Raw genomic sequence first — 18,333 nt, forward strand, 5'->3', positions numbered from 1 at the left:
CTCAAACTTCATCACATTTGTGAAGCCCCTTTGCCAAACAAGGTCACATAATAACAGGTGCTAGGGATTGGGACGTGGACATCTTTGGGTGGCCTGTACTCAGTTTAGCACACCTGGGAAGTAAATAAAGCTGAAAGAAAATGTGGAAGGCCACAAGTGCGCCTGCAGAGCTATCTTCTCAGAGATGATACAAGAAGGAAAAGCGGTCAGGCTTAGAGCCCCGGCAATCCCGACAGAACCAGCATTAGGGATGGAGACAGCATTCAGAGAGGGTGTGTCCACTCCTCTATTTCTGAGCGGCTAACATGGTCCGCATCCCTCCCTTAACCCGTTTTCATGATCACAACAACCCTGAAAGGGAGCATCCTTGTCCGCAAAGCAGGTGAGGGGCTCCGATGAGTTCTGTAACTCTCCCGCGGTCACACAGCTGGCAACACTGGTGGGCACCAGGCCTGTGATTAGGACCCACGTGACTCTGACCGCCAAGCGCAGGTGTAGTCCGCTCTGCCCAGGCAACTGCTAACAAAAGTGACCAAAATGAACCCCACCAGCCGTGTGCACACGACCCCTCCACAGCCACCCGCTGCACAGCATTTCTCACCGATCGCCTGATCCACTTGTTTGTCTACATGTTTGTTACCCACCCCTCCCTGAAGGTAAGGATCTTGTCCGTTGCTGACGGCTGTCACCCCAACTCTGAGAACAGGCCAGGCACATGGTAGACACTACATAGCTGTTTGCGTAACAAACGAAAAACACTTCTTTGACCGAGAGATCACCAGTGCAAGCAAACTCCACCACATACAACATGGCCGAGATGCTTAAAAGTAACAAACACCCCAGAAAGTCTTCTCAACAGCCAAAACAAACAACTCTACGTCCAAGTGAATGCACTATCTCTTTAGAAAACCCCTTGAGACCCAATCCAGAGCCTGTGTTCTCTTTCTGGAAAGTGATTTCTAACTAATTTGTTGAGCTCTTTATCACTCTACTTCCTGCTAAAAGGGATATGCTTCAGGGACTGAAATTAGAGAGGAAGATTATCATCTGAAACACACGAGCCAAGGGAGAAAGGTAACCGCGGATGAATGTGGATGAGAGTTCAAGACACGCATCGGTGAAGTTACAGCCTCTGTAGGTGGAGACAGGGATTCAGAGAAACTGAGCCATGACATTTCTCAAATTCACAAGTTGCAAAATCCCAACCCCACACTCGTGTGCACCTCCCTCAGGCCCTACAAAATGGATCCTCTCAGTGTAAGGATCCCATCCTCTGAAGCACACATAACTAGACAGAACAACCTGGACTCGAAAAGATGACGATATTCTTTCATGCACACAGATCCTCGCCATTATGGTCATACATACTTGATTATTTTTAAGTTTTAACTCTGCACGTAAATATAATACCATTGCCTTTTTGATTCACACTGTGACCTCACATATCCGTCCCTCGTGGCAACTGGTCACTTATCTATTTGTCTCTTTCTCCAAGAGTGCAGTAAGCTTCTTCGTGGCAGATAAGTGGCGGCATCATTTTTGAATCTCTAACCTTGGTGATTGGCACTGCACGTTGGATGAATGAATGAGTCTTTTATTATAAAAATAGAGCATGATTATTAAGAATTTCAGAAAATAAAGGTGGAGAACAACAAACAGTTCCATGATCATGAAAAAAGCAGGAAAGATTTTGTTACGTTTCTCTCTTTTTTTAACATAGAGTGGTTTTTCTTTCCTTTTATTTTTCTCCTTACAAAATCCTATGCGCACATATCTGTGTTGGGACTTTTCCACTGAACCTTGTAATATAAGCATTGCCCTAAGTCATCCCAAAGCTCTGAAGATTGATTAAAGATAAAAATGTTCTAACATGGCTCTTGAGGGCACCATTGGCCGCACTATTAACTTCAGCTCTGGTGTTTTCCAAAGAGAACTCTGCCTGTGACCCGGCTACTAATAAATCAAGTTCCATCCCCTCAACTCACCTAGAAAATCCTTTTGGTTTTCCTCTTTCACCTTTACAATCTGTGACCTAAATGGAGCTGGCCCGATGTCCAGCACAGCCATCTGTATCTATCCCTAAAACCATTCAGCAGGAGACTTTTGGCAAAATACGGCATAGGGCATTCTGGTTCTAGTGCTGTTCTATTGGGTTTTTTTCTATTAAAATAAATGTTTTCATGAACTCACAAATGTGTTAGTCATAACCATCACAGAGTTCCAGTTGATGATTAAAAAACAAACTAGGTTTGGGAAAAAATTCAAGATGCCTTCCATACTCCAAATTTGTTCCCAGTCAACAGAGAACAGGGGCCAATGCCTTGAAACCAAACATATTTTTGTGAAACCAAACATCATAAAACATGAGTGAGCGTACCCTTACATCACTCAGACCACTAAGATTAATAGACACGCTGAAAGCATTTGCTTCACACTTGCTCAACTGAACAAATACATCTTTTCACAAAACTGACCCAAAATCTTGGCCATTCCCAGATGTCTAAAATCCAAAACTCTTTGCTTTCAAATTCCTCAATGAGAAAGTGTAGAAGAAGAGAATTTGGGCCTTTAACCAAATGTTTAAATCTGGCGCCAGGAAGAGAAGGAGCTAAAATTGTACATTGAAGAAGGAGGGAAGGAAGGAAGGAAGGAAGGAGGAAGGAAGGAAGGAAAGGAAGAAAGAAAGAAAAAGAAAGAAAGAAAGAAAGAAAGAAAGAAAGAAAGAAAGAAAGAAAGAAGAAAGAAAAGAGGGAGGAAGAGAAAATACACTGAGATAAATATCCACAAATAATCTCTTATATTCTCAAAGTTTTATTTTTATTTCTTCGAGAAAAAGGACCTTCCTTCTATCTACACTTGATACTGTCCATTGGGAAGGTAGAGTGAGTTTGTTTTGTTTTAATGTAGCATTTATTGACTTTTTAAAACAAAAAGGAATAGGTTTATTGCCCCTCATGGAAATGTGGAAACCACAACGTAAATGAAAGTGGGAAATATAAATCACCATAGCACCGCCACACAGCAATCGAGCCACATTAATATTTTGATATCGAGGCTTCTCGCCTTTGTGATACATTTATTATTTCTTAAAGCCACAATGAATGTTCCAACACTAGAGACACACTTTGACAGCCTATTTTTCCCCTTAATTAGTATATAATAAACATTTGCAACTGTCATTAAATGTTCTTGTAGAATATAGATTCTAGTGGCTGGAAAATAGTCCTTTTCTTGATGTGCCATTGACTTAACAACCTATAACGGTAAAAGAACTAATTTATAATAACCAAAAAAGAGTATGTTAAGCTACGATCAACATCACTGTGCATATAGCATTGTCTACATTTTTTAAAATTTTCTTCAAATTAAATCATAAAAGTAGAAATGTTGAGACAAAGAGTTGCACAATTTTCAGACTCTTCGTTTGTATTTGTCGATATAAATTGTGCATTCCTGAAAGGTTGTACCACTTTGTATTTTCACAACCTGTGGACATGCCTAGCCCCTAGCTGGTTTTTTTTAATAATAATTTTTTTTTATTATATTATGTTAGTCACCATACAGTACATCCCTGATTTTTGATGTAAAGTTCGATGATTCATTAGTTACGTGTAACACCCAATGCACCATGCAATATGTGCCCTCCTTACTACCCATCACCAGCCTATCCCATTCCCCTACCCTCCTCCCCTCTGAAGCCCTCAGTTTGTTTCTCAGAGTCCATAGTCTCTAGCTGGTTTGAATTCTGTGAATCTTTACCAAACTACTTGGCCATTAAAACTATTTTGTCTTGCTACCATTCATTTATTTTTTAAACAAGTGCCTATCCTTGTGCAGGCTCTCAGGCTGGAGGCACTGCAGCAAACACAGCCTTCAGCAGACAGACTGGGGCGGACCCCCAGCTCTGTCTTGCTCCCTCTGTGACCTTGGGCATGTTCATCACCTGAGCCTCCATTTCCTCAGGAACAACACGGAAGCAAACACAACCCACCCAAGAGGTGAGCCTGGAAGCTAGCCACACTGACATATGTACACAGTGCGGCAGCCCAGGCCGGGTCCCGGGGCCTCTCAGCATGTGCTGGTACCTGAGCTCTACCTCCCTCTACCTGAGCCACCAGCTCTCTCCATGACATTTCACTGAGCCTCAATCGGGAAGACTCAGCCCTCCAGCTGCTGTACTCTGTGTCTCAGACAACTCCTCCATCTGATGGAAGATAGATCAATTTATGGGAAGCTGATATTTGTAGTTTGTCAGATCTCACATTGACATTGCATTCATTCTAAGATGAGAACTGTGCCTCCCCCCACAGCGTCTGAGTCACGTGACCTCAGAGTCCCTCCTTTTACGTTGAAGTCAGAAGCTTTAGTGGATGGAGAATTTGGCTGAAATTGGCCAACTCTGCCTTCCCGCCAGGCTGTGGCACCCTGTTTTGCCTTAGCTCCCCTTCTCTAGATGGAAGCCTTTCCAGCAATAACTCAAATAATGCTAGTTTTTTTTAATTTCAGATCTTTTATAAAGAAATTTTTTTTTAAAGATTTTATTTATTTATTTGACAGAGATAGAGACAGCCAGCGAGAGAGGAAACACAAGCAGGGGGAGTGGGAGAGTAAGAAGCAGGCTCATAGCAGAGGAGCCCGATGTGGGACTCGATCCCGGTACGCCGGGATCACGCCCTGAGCCGAAGGCAGACGCTTAACCGCTGTGCCACCCAGGCGCCCCTATAAAGAAATTTTTTAAAAGTTCATTTCTTTATAAAAAAATGAAAAATTACCATCTTAAACAATTGAGCGGCATTTAGTGCATTACAATGTACAGCCACCACCTCTATCAAGCTCCAAAATATTTCCTTCATGCCGAAAGAAAGCCCCCATAACCATTAAGAGACTACTTCTCATTTCTCACTCCCGCCTCCATCCCTTGGCATCTACCACTCCACTTTCCATCTCCACAGATTTACCTATTCTGGATATTTCATACAAATGGACACATACAATACGTGGCTTTTTGTGTCTGGCTTCCTTCACTTAGAATAATGTCTTCAAGGTTCTTCCATGTTGTGACAGGTATCAGTACTTCCTTTTTCAGAGCTGAACGATAGTCCATTGTATGACTACACTGTCTAAGCTGGATAGAGTTCCCTGCACATCTATGTGCTCCCTACTGTATTGTGCCAGGATTTCTTATTTGGTGATGATCCAGGCAAGAGCCCTGTTTCCCTAACGTGCAAGCCTGGTGAATGGTGCAGCAGGAAGGTAGCTGGGTGTTCTGTCACCCAACAAACCCGGCTTCGAGCCATGGCTCGAACCCTTCATGGTTACATGAGTGTGATAAAGGTGATTGGTCTTTTATGCCTTTGTTTCCTCTTCTGTAAAATGAGCATGAAATATTAACCACCTCATTTGGGGTTGCTGAGGGCAGCACACAAGGCAATGCACAGTGACTCTACCAGCACACAGTAAGTGACCGATTCAACACATTCTTAAGTCATTGATTAAACATCTGCTATGTGGCAGGCACTGTTCTAGTGGTAGGAGTGCCAACAGCAGGCGAAACAATGAACAACAGATGGCGCCCAGTCCAGGGAGAAAGCAGACAAGATAAACTGAAGACCATCACCAGTATGATCATGGGCTGGGGTGCTATGGAGCAGAGAGGGGGTGCTCCAGAGCTAGCTGGGGATGACGAAGTCAGAGGGGTGCCCATAGGACACAATGCCTAAGCCATCAAGACTTGAACAAAAATGGGTTTAAAATCTCTCCATTCCTCCCTGTATCTCCTGCTGCCACAGTGCCCACCATGATCATCTCTTGCCCTACTGGCTGCCTCAGCCTCCCAACCAGTCACTCATCTCCCTTCACCAGCCCTCTCCAATCCACTGTCCACTCAGCAGCCAGAGTAGCATTTTAAGAATAACAAAGATGATGGTTTCCCCTGCTCCCATTATTATTTTTTAAGTTTTATTTATTTATTTGAGAGAGAGGACGCAGGTGGGGGAGGGAGAGGGGAAGTAGACTCCCCGCTGAGCACACAGCCCGATGCAGGGCTCAATCTCACAACCCTGAGACCATGACCTGAGCCAAAATCAAGAGTTGGATGTTCACCCTCAACGGGCTGAGTCACCCAGGCGCCCCTCCCATTACTCTTAAGATACAATCTAAACCTTTCGAGCCCTGAAATGATTTGACCTCATCTATTTCTCTGACTGCCGCCGTTAGAGGCCTCCTTGCCCTCTAAGCCCAACCCACTGTCCCTTCATGTGTTAGAATTCTCAAGGCCCTGTCCTGCTGTGGGACTTTCAGGCTCTTCTTTCTTCCTGGAGGACTCCTCTCCTATCTTCACCCAGCTAAGTGGCTTCAGGAATCTCCTCAAATGTCCCTTTCTTAGAGTGGTCTTCCCTGACCCCTGGAACTTAAACAGTCCCCCTTTTTACTCTCTATCACCAACTCCCCTTTTTTTTCTTTGTAGTACTTGCTGTCTTGGGTGTGTAGTGACTTCGGGAAGAGGTAGTAAAACATAGTGGTTAAGAGTCTAAGCCTGCATGGTCTCAGGTAAGGTACATACTTCTGTGGCTTGGTTTTTGTACCTGTAAGTGAAAATAGTAGTAATAGTAACTACCTGCTCTGGTTGTAAGAAGATGAAGTGAGTGGATGTGTGTGAAGCCTTCGGCACAGTGCGGAACCCAGGACAGCACTCACTGAAGCTCCTGAGAGTTGTTCAGCCCCCTAACCCACTGCAGATTCAGAAGCCTCACTGAGTCTGCTCAACAGTGTGGACCAATGCCTGGGCACATAGTTGAATGTTAATGAAGATTTTTTTGAAAAAGGGTGGGCTTGAACCAGATGAAGAAACAGAGAGAACAATCTTGCAGGTTGAGAGAGAGCAACAACATGCAACGTCATAGAGCTCCACAAGAATGAAGCATGTACAAGGACTGGAAAGGGCTTGTCTAAGTCTACACCGCAGCATATGGCCAGTAGCTGGTGTAGAGGAGTGGAATAAATGCCAGTGAAGTGAATGAATGGCTCAGAGTTAGCAGAGCCAGCTTTCAGCTGGATCTGGAAGAGTGGTAGGTTCTTGATAGCCTGAAGGGCAAAGACAAAGCAAAAGAAAGCCTGCAATGAGCAAAACAAAGGCCACTGGTAGGTCAAGGTCAGTGTAGAGCCTTGGACGGAGGGCCAGAAGGCTTGGCACCTTGGGTGCAGAAGAGATGGAAATAGATTCGACCTCCCTGGCCACGTGACTCTGATTTTTGAGCAAGGGCCCCTGGAAAGCTTTTTAAGAGTGGCTCATACTTCAAAGACTCCATAGAAGAGGAAACCCCCTGGGAACTGAGGGCTTCTGATACCCTTGAGACCTGACCACACCAGAGGGCGACTCTGTTGTCTTGCCAGAACTGTCCACCCAGGGAGACAATGAGATGACTTCAACCCAGGCAATGTGTCTCATCACCTGTATCCCATTTGGCAAGGTCAGCTGGGCACCCACTGTACACCCAGCATGGCTCCAGTTCTGTGAAATTACAAATGACCAGGGCTTAACTCCTGACTGGGGCTGTGTAGGGAATCTGGGGCCACCCAAACCAGAGATGGTACCACTGTGGGACAAGCTTCGATGTCCTCTCCGCAAAACATGCTGCTATGATCAAGCATCAGTACAGATCAGCTTTGCCAACCTTTAACATTATTTCCAAATTGAAGATTCTGTGGCTCTGCCTGTGTTCCAGGGACTAAGGGTGCCTGACTGTTGGGGAGATAACATTCCCCTGGATTTTGTTTTCATACAGGAACAGAATAGTGTAAATTCACACAGCCTTTTGGAAAGCAGTTTGGCAGTGTGTACCAAGAGAGATATAAAACATCCAAATCTTTTGACCCAGTAATTCCATTTCTGGGAATCTATCCTAAGGAAATAATCCTAAATAGGGATAAAGGCTTATGCATAAAACTTTTCAATGTAATCTCATTTATAACAGAAAAAAATGAAAATAGCTTAATTGTCCAATCACTGGGGGAGAAGATTAAATAAATTATGGTATAACTACTTGATGAATATTATTTGGCCATTAATGGTTCCAAAGAATAACAGAGGAGAAATGCTTATTATATAATATTAGGTTAAAGAAAAAGCAAGCAGATGACCCAGCAATCCCACTTTTGGGTACATATCCAGAGGAAAAGAAAACAGGATATAGAAGAGATATCTGCCCTCCCGTGCTTATTGAGACATTATTCACAACAGCCAAGATACGGAAACCACCTAAGTGCCCATTACCCGCTGAATGGATAAAGCTGGGGTATATATAATAGACTATTATTCAGCCGTGAGAAAGAAGGAAATCCTGCTATTTGTGACAATATGGATGGTCCTTAGAGTCATTATAGTAAGGGAGATAAGTCAGACAGAGAAAGACAAATACTGCATGGTATCACTTATATGTGAATTCTGAAAAAGCTGACCATGGTTACAATGGCTACAATGGCAGTCGCATTACAATACCTATATGCATCAGATCAACATGTTTTAACACTTCCAATTTGCACAATGTTGTGTATCAGATATAGTTCAATTATAAAGAAAGAAAGAAAAAGCAAGCAGCAACAGTGGTAGATATCACAAATCTTTGAACAGAAGATCTATGCCTGCGCGCAGACACAGAACAAAAAATAACAGAAAAAAGATAAACCAGAATGGTTACAGTGGTTATCTGAGAGATACTTTTACTTTCCACCTTTTCCTCTTCTACAAGTTTTCTTTAAGGAGCACATTTTAAAATAAAATATGAATGATTCTGTATGACAACAATACTCAGCATATAGGGCATAGACAGTAAATGTTGAGGTTAGGAAGAGAATACATGTATTTTGATGAAAACTTTGTAAACTGTGACTGGGAAAACATATAAGAAGGAAATCACACACACACACACACACACGCACACGCACACACATGCACACACACAGCCAGACAAAAACATGAACAAACTAAGCTTGTCACTGGTTCCATTGGAAACATGACCAGTGGTTGGGTGGATTTTCTTACCCGTCTTTGCCCAAGGGTATTATCTACCGTAGCCCTTCATTCTTGCCTTCCTCCAGTCCTCTTTGACATGGCAGTCCAAGAGATCTTTTTAAACTGTATGTAGGGTCCTGTCACTCCCAGTCCTACTCTCCATTTGCTTCTTATTTCTGTTCAGATAAAGTCCAAGATCCACAGTGGCCTTTCCACTCCTGTGATCAGCCTCTCCCTCGACCTCCACCTGCATTTCCCATCATGCTTCTCACACTGTTCTCTTCCTCGACAGCTTTGTCCTTTCTCCAAGGTATCCTGTCCTCTCTCAGTGCTGTGCTTTCCCTCAAGCTGTTAGCTCTGCCTAGACAGCCTACTCTACCCCACCTCACACCTATTTTCCCAGATATCTGACATCATCCTGTAAGTCTCAAGAAATTGCTTAGAAGTTATTCCTTCAGGGAGTTTCTCGAACCACATAAATGAGATTATTCTGAAAACACTGATCAGAGCCCAGAAGGAGCGCCACCAAAGGCATGCATTTCCTATTACCAGCAAGAAGGTAAATTCTAAATACTGCTAAAAAAGAAAAAAAATAAAAGGAATGTCTCTGACTTAGAATTGCTTCTCCTTTCACCAACAGAAACCAACGTTCCTCGAGTAGCACAAATGCCAGTTGATGAGATGTATTACTTCATAAATCTTCACAATCATACCTGGTTTGAGCGGTTCTAGGTTTTTAATTTATGAAAGAGAAAAGTAAGGTTTAGAAAGTTCATGCCAATGGCTCAAGGGTGCATGGCTGGGCAATGCAGACTCTGGTCTTCAAAGCCCGTGGTCTTACTCTGCCAGCTGCCACAAAGGAATAGTGGGAAGAGAGAAGATGTGGAGAGTCCTGCTAATTTAGACTGTGGTAACATTCCATTGCTTTCATCTTTTTTTGCCAAAACCACTATACTCAGCTTTCTTCCCAAGCACACTGTGAGTCACTGTTGGATTTCCAGCACTCTCTCCACTGGGACGGAGTCAGCGAGAGTCTTGTTTTGGCTGGCAGGGGATGTGTGTGCAAGTGGTACCACCTGCTGCTAAATCCTTGCTTTGTTGGGTCTATTGTCACTCTTAACTCTGAGACTGGCTCATGTCCCTGGGTCTCCTCCCAGAATGCCTCAGATGTTTTCAGCAAGAAGCAAAGCAGAGAACAAGGGTCTTCTGTTAGCCGGGTAGACATTTAGAAACACTGGGCAGTTGGAATAGAACTGAAATGCCTACAAAGAAGTGAATTTAGGGGTTTTCAGCAAATGTAAGCTATTATTATTATTATTATTATTATTATTATTATTATTATTATTGTCACCACCATCATCACTACTTTTCTGCCTAGATAATGTCACACAGACACTCTCAAAACCCCCAGGATAGGAAGGTTTCATCGCTAAATGGCCATGTTAACCTCTGGCCTCCCTGCAACCAAAGACAGGCCCCTGGGTGGTTTTCAAGTGCAAAGAGGTAGGCACAGAGAACATAGGACAGACGATTCATCAGAGAACAGGAGCCAAAGCAGCAGTAGGGCAGCAAGGGTAATGCCAGCTCTATCAACTCACCTAGTAGTTCCTGAGTGCCTGCTATGCTCTGGGCAACGTGGGACTCATTTGCTGTGGATTATTCCAATTAATCTTCACAACAATCGTAGGAGCTAAGCAGTATTGCTGTCTTCGTATTAAATTAGAGGTTCGATTGGGGGAGTCAGAAAAATCTGAGTTTGAATGCCAAATCTATCACTTAGTAGCTGCATGACCTTTGCAAATTCTCTCATCTGGGATCTTGACTGTCCACGTCTGTAATAAGCAGATAACAATACCTACTTCCCTAAGTGGTCAGGATGCACTATGGTTCACCTGTAGTAGGTGCTTCGTAGATGGGTGCTGTTATGTGCTGCCTTCAGATTAGGAGTCCACACAAATGATGTTGACTATTATTAGCCCCTCGAAGAACCTCCTCTGGGCAGCCACCTGCGACCCTTTAGATAGGTCCCTTGTCCTGGTCCACTAACTGATGTCCTGGGAGGGTAGATATGTACCTCTCAGGGATCACTAGAGAAAGAGCGGCCCCATGGAGCCGGCTGGAAGGGCGAGCAGATGTTTTTGGCTCTCAAGGTGTTCTGGGAATCCAAGAGCAAGGTGGGTCTCACCATTCCAACCAAAGCCACCCCACATAGCAGCAAATAATCCCTCTTCCCATTTGTGCCTTCTGTGATTTTCCCTTGCATTTGCCCCATGGCAAAGTTCTATCTAATGGATATTTGGGGTCAAAAAAATTACAGAGCGGATTTAACTACTGGAATGAATTTAAATAGGAAAGTGATACTATTCACTCATCTAGCAAATATCCGTTTATCAAGTGCTCATTGTTTGGGTTCACTTTAGTAACACACGAGAGCTTGGACTTGAAGGCAGAAAGCAGCAAGGCCAGAGAGAGGAGGTCAGAAGCTGTTGCACGAGGTCAGGGGAGAGATGGGGAAGTAGGGGAGCTACTCACGTGGCTGGTGGACCATACTGGTCAGTGGTTGCGTCCAGAACCCAATCAGCATTGAAGACTCACTTCCTTGCTCTTATTCTGGAATCGAATTAGAATGAGTCATTAATCCCCCAGTATATACTGAGCACCTTTAGATGCTAGCCCTGGGCTGCATGTGGTTGGCATCGGTGAGTAAGACAGTGTTCTTGCCCCAGAGGAGCACATTATAAGGGGTGCATTCTTGTACCTGAGTCTATATCAGGTATAACTCATGTCCAGAAACCTAGATTCCCCCATAGAGATTGCAAACCCCTTAAAAGTAGGGGTTGGCTTCCCCACATTTATTGGGACCCCAAAGACTAGTACCCCTCTTCCCTTCCAGAACTTTAGACAAATTGAGAAATGAAACAAAGGATTGTGGGCATAAACATTGTGGAAATACGTGAGGATGAACCAGATGACAACAAGAAAAAGCTATTTATTCTGAACTTGCTATAGCAAGAAAGTGAGCCACGATCACTTGCATTTTGGCAGAGTCTCAGAGACAGGCAGAGGGGCGAGAAAGCTTCGCAGTAGAAGAAACCAGGAGGCTGATTGGAGGCTGTTGGGCTGGGGAGGAGGAGGGTTTGGAGTCCAGCTCTGCCCTCAGCAGCACTACCAACCTGCCCCTAACCTCAGTCCCTTTGTGCGCCATGAGGAAGTCCTAGCAGCTACTTCCCGGACTCAGGGTAAAGAATAACCAAGAAATACATATAAAGTGCTTAGGCAGTGCCTTGCCACAATAAACGCTTGATAAATGGTAACTATTTTTTATTTTTCATCATTCAAAGATGCGGCATCTCAGAAACAAGCTTAAGTGTCCATCGATGGATGAATGGATAGAGAAAATGTGGTATGTATAAACAATGGAATGTTATTCAGCCATAAAAAAGAAGGAAATCCTGCCATTTGCCACCACATGGACGGGCATCATGTTAAGTGAAATAAGTCAGACAGAGAAAGACAAATGCCGTATGATCTCACTTATATGTGGAATCTAAAAACAAAACCCAAACCCAAACTCATCCTCCAGAAAGCAGATGGGTAGTTTCAAAGGCTGGGGGTGGGGAGGGTGGGCAACATGGGTGAAAGGGGCCAACAGATACAAACTTCCAGTTATAAAAGAAATAAGTCCTGGGGGTCCCATGTGCAGCACGGGGACTATAGTTTACAGTGCACTGCACATCTAGAATTTGCTAAGAGAGTAAGTCTTAAAAGTTCTCCTGGCAAGAAAAAAAAAAACAATTTGTAACTATGTGTGGTGATGGATGTTAATTAGACTGTGTGACCATGTCTCGATAGACACAGATACTGAATCGCTATGCTTTGCACCTGCAACGGATATAATGTTATATGTCAATCATATCTTGATGTTTTTTTAAAAAAAAGAGCATGCACACACACATAAAGATACAGTGGCTCTCATATGCCCCATATTTCTCAGGAAAGTGTGCAAATTGAATTTGGCACAAGCTGGAGGCATAGGGTTGTGAAGCAGACACACAGGTTTTGCTCTCGTGGTCTGTCAGCCCAGTTGTCCCCACCCAAGTTCTCCCCTCGTCTCTCTCGACAGACAGCACCATAGTGGGGATGAAAGCAGCAGTGTCCAGCCTTCCAGACACCTGCTCCGGGGCTGACCTGCCCCATTCTGTGCCGATGGACTCTTCGGCTCCCAAGGCAACTCAGATCACCCCATTAGCCTTCACCTTCCGAGATTCCAGGATTACATGGCATTTGGAAAACAGCACTGGTTCTCCGGTGTTTCATAAACAATCTCAGGACAGTTTGACAGGTTTTGTTAGTGAAAGCCAAACGCTGCCACCCCTGGTCCTGGCAGGGCCCGTCCTGGACGTGGGGCTGCGTGGAAGACCAGCTCTGCACGGTCTTTCTACTGAACTCTCGGCTTCTTGGAATTTCTGTAACGGGTCATCAGAGAGCTCCCACTGCACTCTGAAAACGTCCCTGAAAAAGCTGGACAGCCCCATAAAATTACATTTCAGAACTCAAAGTGCACACTATGGCAGTCTGTGAGTAAAGGGCTTTTAAGACATTTTTGACTTATCTAAACTATGCTCGTTTTTGGTTAAGAGGTCTCAAGGGCCAATAGAGCTGCAGGGTGTCAATAGCTCTGTTATTTGTCATCCAAGATGATAAAAATTCCTAAGTTTTCTGAAATAGTTACAGAATAAATGATATGATATGTGGAATTTGCTTCAAAACCTACCAAATGCAGGGGTTGTGGGGAAGAGGGCCTAAGTGAACGGGGGACACCAAGGAAACCATATTCCCCTTGGGTAACTTGCACTTGGCTGCTGGGTGCCTGGGGCCTAAGTATGCATCACTTTTGTGTGTGTTTGAAATTTTCTGCAATTTTTAAAGCACTTCTTATGATTAAAATATGAGAAGTGATATTTTGGACATAAGGGCGAGGATCAAGTCTTATGGTTGGGGTAATGCTATGTGTTAATTCTCGATTATCCCCAATAATGGATATTTCTATATATAAAGAATACTGCAGTGTCTTCTCCATGTGAAGTTAAGAACGAGGGCTGGATGAGAGGCTATGCTATGCAAGCAGTGACTCTTGCAAATCATACAGGGACCTGAAGTTCTCATTCTATCAGTGTATGTCATTGTGACCTTTGGGCAAGTTCCTTCTTCTCACTACATCTGGTTTTTGGTCTGTAAAATGGGAAAAGCAGGCGGATGCCCTCTGAGGGTCCTTCCTTCCCTGGTGGCATGAAATTCTTGCTGGAATGTGAGCTCCGTGCACATCAGGATCCTGTCTTCCTCTTTCAACTCTGATCCTCAGGGTCTAGGACAGTGCCTGGCACACAGTAGGGATCAATGACTTTGTTCATTCCATGAGTGAGTGAATTGCCTTACTTTTAAACATGCAAACTACTTTTCTCACAAAAACTCACTTCTTTTTTTTTTAAATGTTTTATTATGTTATGTTAGTCACCATTCAGTACATCCTTAGTTTTTGATGTAGTGTTCCATGATTCATTGTTTGTGTATAACACTCACTGCTCCATGCAATATGTGCCTCCTTAATACCCATCACCGGGCTATCCCAGTCCCCCACCTCCCTCCCCTCTGAAGCCCTCAGTTTGTTTCCCGGAGTCCACAGTCTCTCGTGGTTCATTCCCCCTTCTATTTACCCTCCCCCCATTCTTCTCTTCCTTCTCCTACCGTTCAAGAACTCACTTCTTCCCCTATAGTGAAAGCAGACTGGGTTCAGAAACCACACTGAAAAGCCAGGAAAGTGGCAAACAGGCATCACCTCAATGCCTATTATGCGCATTGTTGTAACCTATCGGGGTTGAGGGAGATTTGACAGCCTGACTCATAAAATCCTGTTCGCAGTCCTTCAGGGACTCCTACCACCTCAGGAAAAAGACCAGAACCTTCCATGGCCGGGAAAGCCATCCTCCCTCCAGGCTCGTGCTCTCCTGTGCTCCTTTTCATGGCCTTCTTTCAAAACTATGCTCTTTTGGGGCGCCTGGGTGGCGCAGTTGTTAAGCGTCTGCCTTCGGCTCAGGGCATGATCCCAGCGTTCTGGGATCGAGCCCCACAACAGGCTTCTCCGCTAGGAGCCTGCTACTTCCTCACCCACTCCTCCTGCTTGTGTTCCCTCTCTCGCTGGCTGTCTCTCTCTGTCAAATAAATAAATAAAATCTTTAAAAACAAAAACTATCCTCTTTTACCTCAGGACCTTTGCACATGGCAATCCCTCAGCCTGAAAGTGTTTTCTCACAACCTCTTACTGGTTAATGCCTGCTCCTGTTTCATATTTCAGGCCAGACGCCATATCTCTAAGCAAGTCCTCCCTGATCCATAGCTATGTTGCCCTGCTAAGCACTCCGGAAATACCCTTCATCTTTCCTTGAGAACACTCTCCAGAGTTTATTGGATTTATCAAATGACCTTATCTGTCCTTGATATAAGTAAGAAACAACTTCATGCTTCTCCCATCACTTCTTCTAGTCAAATTCTTTTGGATCCTTCTTCTCTGTCCTTTCATAACATCTCAGGCAAATTCCTTAACTTTCTGGTCATTTTCTGTTACATGACCCAGTTTCATTGTGACTCATTTTCAGATATTAAAAAGACAAATCTAAATCATAACTTTCATTTCACATCCAAAACACAGGCTGTTCCCCTTCCATGCCTTCAGCTCAGGATCTGCCATGGTTTTTCACTCTTCCCCCATCTCTTCTCCCTCCTTCTACTCTGAACATGTCTAGAGTCAGATCAGAGCATTAAAGAATTAGAAAACCATGATCAAAGTGTTTTTGCTCCGTATGTGCTATTTGCGTGGTTCTCTCCTACCACACACAGGTGTGCCCCATCTTCAAAGGCCAGCTTTCTCTAGTTGAACATATTCCCAGGATCATTGGAAGCTTTCTGAGAGACCTCCATACTACACAGTTCCCTGACTGGGTGATTCACTTCTTGGTTGGTACTTTTTGTTACCCTGCACCAGCCTCAGCTTCTTTACTCAGTGATGTATTCAGTGACTCTTAATGGCTACCTTGCTCTAGGAGAACTCTGTCCTGGCTTAAGGTCCCCTCTAGATGGCCCCACCCCAGCTCCATCCTTGGTACCACTTGCCTCTTGGGAAACTCATGTACGCTTGCCTCTCTAATGGCTAACCCTACACTGGCTCCCTTCTCTGGCAGCCTTCTGACTTTACAGAACTAGAATTCTCTAGTTTCTATGAGCCCACAAGACATCAACCTCCAGGGGTGGGTCAAGCTCACCAGAACCCGTTGATCACATTTCTCTAATCCCATGAAAGCTGCACGGCTTTAACTTCACAGTTTAGTTAAACATCCAACTGGGAAATAAACAGCTTCTTTCTTGCAGGAACGTTTCACACTATCAGTGATCTCTTGATGTCCTTGACACCTGGCTGGAGAGTGGGTATCACTCTCCTCTTATCTCCCTCATAGGAAAGGAGGGGAGAGCTCATCAGCACTCCCTTATCAGCTAATAGCTCTCTACTTTGAAGGCTGTCTTCAACCATAAATCATTTTTGAACTTCTAGTTTTCTCTTATGTGGATGGAACATGAACACTGGTCAGTGTCAGATCCAGATGTTCTTAGCAAGTCTGAAATGGATGTGTGGACACTGATTGCCCATTATGCCTTGCTTTGAGTCCTCAGTTGAAACTCCAAGATCATGCAAAGTCCAACTTAACATCCTGTTAGACATAGTTCTGTGATTATTTGATGAATGTCTGTCTTCTTCACTAGACTTTTCCTCTATGAGGGCTCTATGTTTACTCTCCCTTGAATACCAAGACCAAGCATTCAGTAGCTAGCATATAGTAACAGATCAATAAGTATGTGATGAAGTAATAAGTAGAAGAACAAGATGAAAGAGGGAAAAGACCAGATTCGTACAACTGGAACCCTGTGGTTTAGAAGGACGAACAGAGGGGGCATCGTTTGAACAAGAGAAGATCAGGCAAAGATTCCCAAAGTCTGGCTGTCCATCCGAATTACTCATAGACCTTTTGAAAAATACAAATGCTTTGACCTAATCTGCTGATATATTGAATCAATAGATCTAATTGAGAATCCATGAGCTAAAGTGCGTAAGAAAAGTCCAAATAATGTGCCAGGAGGGCTCAAGGGAAGACAAGGTTGTGCCTAATGGGGAGCATCAGGGAGACTTTCAGAAGCATCAAGGAGACTTTCTGGACAAAGCAATGAATAAGGATGAAACATATGAGCAGATGAAGAAAGGGGCATGGGAAGATATGGTTAGTAGGAACTTGCAAGCCAGAGGAGATGAAATAAGTAAAGAACCAAGGCAAGAAAGAGATTAGATTCCAGACAGAATCTAAGGCTCCAGGAAGGAAGAGGAGTCAGGTGTGCATTCCACCTGCCTGAAAGCTCTTTGGATGCAGGAACCTGATCTTCTAAAGTTAGCAACACTCTGGGGAGGTATATGGTATAGTGCTTGGGTGAGCCAACTGTGGATCAGACTACCTACAGTCTTTGTCTACAAAAGAAGGATGATAAAATTACTCACCTCAAGAGGTTATAGTGAAGATTAAGGGAAGTAATGATGTAATGTCGTAACATGTAAGTGTTCATTGTATATCAGCTAGAACCTTTTTTAAATAATTCTAGTACCTAGCAAAATGGCCAGTTCTGCACATATCTTCCCAACTTTGCGTTTGGTCAAGGTCATGTTGGTGGCTTAAAATTGGCCATGATGGGAGGTGTTTTGTTTTTTTTTTAATCACTCATCATCAGGGAAATGCAAGCCAAAACCACCATGAGACATCACCTTACACCTATCAGAATGGCTAAAATCAAAAAGACAAGAAATAACAAATGTTGGTGAGGATGTGGAGAAAAAGGAACTGTGTGCACTGTTGGTGGGAATGTAAATTGTTGCAGCTATTGTGGAAAACAGTATGGAGGATCCTTAAAAAATAAAAAATACCATATGATCCCAAAATTCCACCACTAGATATCTACCCAAAGAAAACAAAATGCATGCACCCACATCATGGGAGTATTACACCTAAAAAAAAAAAAAAATTAGCAAAACTACAAACTCGAACCCTTTTTTTGAGAGCCGAACCAGCACACTGTTAGATGCTCTGTGGACATTGATTGGATTGGTCTAGATTGAACTGAATTCATTTGAAAAGTGAGTTAAAGCTACAGGAAAACCAAAGCGCAAACTGAGAGGAAAAACTTCTCTGAGTAGGAAAGGCAGAGGAAGACCCTGGCCTTGGCATGACTGG

At 43.8% G+C, this 18,333-nt stretch overlaps 1 protein-coding gene and 1 long non-coding RNA gene across 7 annotated transcripts in view; one reads left to right on the forward strand and one right to left on the reverse strand.

The window, feature by feature from the left end:
- Positions 1-18,333, forward strand: part of C1QTNF7 (C1q and TNF related 7) — a 106,843-nt gene that overhangs the window by 67,280 nt on the left and 21,230 nt on the right. For 3 of the 5 annotated variants that reach the window (XM_057309759.1, XM_026514442.4, XM_057309758.1), the window contains one exon: positions 12,352-12,413. The exons of the other annotated variants lie outside the window; for them this stretch is intronic. The gene's annotated coding sequence lies outside the window, so the exon portion shown is untranslated. The remainder of the gene's footprint in view (positions 1-12,351; positions 12,414-18,333) is intronic. 5 annotated transcript variants of the gene reach the window in all.
- The window catches only part of LOC125280966 (uncharacterized), a 93,638-nt gene that overhangs the window by 34,523 nt on the left and 40,782 nt on the right, over positions 1-18,333 (reverse strand). For both annotated transcript variants that reach the window (XR_007187869.2, XR_007187868.2), the window contains exon 6: positions 11,543-11,620. This is a non-coding gene — a long non-coding RNA (uncharacterized LOC125280966). The remainder of the gene's footprint in view (positions 1-11,542; positions 11,621-18,333) is intronic.

This window comes from Ursus arctos, unplaced genomic scaffold (assembly GCF_023065955.2).
Source record: "Ursus arctos isolate Adak ecotype North America unplaced genomic scaffold, UrsArc2.0 scaffold_9, whole genome shotgun sequence".
Classification (NCBI taxonomy): domain Eukaryota; kingdom Metazoa; phylum Chordata; class Mammalia; order Carnivora; family Ursidae; genus Ursus; species Ursus arctos.